This window comes from Callorhinus ursinus, unplaced genomic scaffold, assembly GCF_003265705.2.
Source record: "Callorhinus ursinus isolate GAN/ISIS: 27379988/994484 unplaced genomic scaffold, GSC_fseal_2.0 scaffold7, whole genome shotgun sequence".
Classification (NCBI taxonomy): Eukaryota; Metazoa; Chordata; class Mammalia; order Carnivora; family Otariidae; genus Callorhinus; species Callorhinus ursinus.
This window is the reverse complement of record NW_027397069.1, coordinates 27,909,787-27,912,638: the sequence shown is the minus strand read 5'-3', so window position 1 is coordinate 27,912,638 and position 2,852 is coordinate 27,909,787.

The following is a 2,852-nucleotide window of genomic DNA, read 5'->3' as shown; positions in this document are numbered from 1 at the left end:
GAAGAAGAAGAAGAAGAAGAAGAAGAAGAAGAAGAAGAAGAAGAAGATAGTAGGAAGGGAAAAATGAAGGGCGGGAAATTGGAGGGGGAGACGAACCATGAGAGACTATGGACTGTGAAAAACAAACTGAGGGTTCTAGAGGGGAGGGGGTGGGGGATGGGTTAGCCTGGTGATGGGTATTAAAGAGGGCACGTACTGCGTGGTGCACTGGGTATTATACGCAAACGGTGAATCATGGAACACTACACCAAAAACTAATGATGTACTGTATGGTGATTAACATAACATAATAAAATAAAATTAAAAAAAAGAAGACTAGCTGGCCTATGGGACATCTCATTAAAGACCAACAGGAATAAATGTAAACAAACAATTACAGTATGATATCTCCCCAGTGTGGTACTGCTTGAGCTGGTCCACAACTTGGGTATAATTCTAGAGATAAAGAAAACGGGAGAAAACCTAATTGGTTGAAAGTCTTTAATTTGTCTGAGAAAATACTGCATTGACTCTTAAAAACTCTGATTGGAATGAGTTTACACTGAGTTGAGTAAGTTGAAGTTCTTGCCAGTAGACAAAAGGAGTATCTTAATATAAAAAATAATATTTTAGGGGCACCTGGGTGGCTTAGTTGGTTAAGCGTCTGCCTTCAGCTCAGGTCATGATCCCAGGGTCCTGGAACAGAGTCCCGTATCGGGCTCCCTGCTCAGCGGGGGGCCTGCTTCTCCCTCTCCCTCTGCCATTCCCCTTGCTTGTGCTCTTTCTCTCTGTCAAATATATAAATAAAATCTTAAAAAATAATATTTTAAAAATATATAGCAGAGATTTTGTATTCTGAATATTTGTACTTCCCATTGACATATCAAGAGAATTTTTAGAAGTTGTTTGCCTTTAGGTAGTACGATTATGACCATGATCTTTTTTGTATTTATTGTGTTACACTTACTAAATGTTTACAATGGATATGTACTGTTTTAATAAATATAAGCCCTGATATATTTCAGAAGTATTGAGTTGGCTTGAAAGCAAAAAAAAAAAAAAAAGGGTGCATAGACTGTACAAAGAGAATTTGGGCCATGTCTGTATACATAGAACATGACTCTCATTAGTGGCTACATTCTGGAAAAGGAACAGTGTCTCTCATTCTTTGAGTGCACACAGATGAAAGTTTCCCTTTCAATCAAGCAGGATAATGGGGATAACCTGAGAGTACACATGCAGCCCATCAGTCTGGAGGAGGAAAGGTGGTATAATTCAGAGTGTTTGTTATTGCTATTATTTGGTCATCTAAGTTGATTAACGAGAGAGAGAGAGAAGGGGAAAGGAAGGAAGGAATGACGAAAGGGTGGAAGGAAGAAAGGGGGAGGAGAGGGGTATGACACAATAAGCCTGATGGGTAAATTCCCCCCCCACACTGTCATAGGATACCCTGATATACCAAATAAACTGCCCTGATGAGTCATCTCATTGCTTGTCTTTTTAGTGTCAAAACCAACTATGATCAAAATCAAAACCTTGTTTTAACATTTTGCAGAGGACACATACCTTTAATATTCTCATTAAAAAAATGAAAAGAACCTTGAAACTGACCTGGAGTTTCTTTTTATGGCTCAACAGGGAACTGTTTTCCCAATAAGCATAAAATGTCTTTATCAATATTAATTTTCTAGGTTATTGATGATGATGTGAAATATTTTACAGTGAGTAAAAATATTTTGAGGACATAAATCTTTTGACATAGGGGCTGAAGTGAAATTATGTAGGACACTTGGCAGCACATTTAGAGTGCTATTTACTAAAATCTAATTTTGCTATTTTTTAGTTGACTTAATAATATGTTTATTAGAATAATTTAGTGACAAATAATTATGCTAATTTATCAAAAATGAGTATTGTGTGTGAGGGGGCGGGGAGGGGAATAGATAACTCATTGGCATGTATTTGCAAATATCTTGGGAGGTGGAGAGATTTATTCCTGTTGAATAATAGGAGACCCAAGAAATACATAAATCAGTTATCATAAAACTAAATGAAAAGAAGATGGAATTGAGATGTTTTTCTTTCTTCTACTCAGGTACATATTTCAGGTATAATTATTACCCAAAGGGGCTACATGACATGGCTGATTTAGGTTAGCTAAGCAAAAAGAATTTTATACTTCAAAGTTCAATAGGAAGAGGCAATGACAATTTATGTCTTTACTGCCAAAGAAACAAGAAGCTTTAGGAAGAAGATTAAATGTAATGATAGTTTAAAATCTTTCAGTATTACTAATAAAATTGTCAAAATTGAAAAGTTAGACTGTGTATGAGGGAACTTGCATAAACTTAAGAAATAAAATGCATAAAATTGGAGTTGGTAATTTATTTCTACCCAAACAAATTTATTGCTTCTGTCTTATTAATCAAACTTGGTTTGTGTGGGTTTTTTTTTTTTTCTCTACATTCCTAGCCTTCCTATCTGATTGTTCATAGGTTGAAGCTTACTGACAGGTGTATGCATACAAATATAAACACCAGTGATACCCTCTCTGATAAACTCTCTGAAAATGCAACATTTAGCCATGTAGATCAGTTATTAAACAGTTCTGTGCTGAACATTTTTCTGTGTGTTGTGAAATAAGAGTTTTTACATTTTCAATAACTAGCAGCTGAGTCCTCAAAATAGCTCTGTCAGTTAGGGAGTTGGACATTATTCCGATTTGGTTCAGGAGAAAACTGGGACTCAGAGTTATATACCTCGTTGAAATTAGTGAGAGCAAGGGATTATTATTATTATTATTATTATTATTATTATTATTTTAGGGAGAAAAGAAATTTAAGGGAGACACTGAAACTTACTTAAAGGTGAGG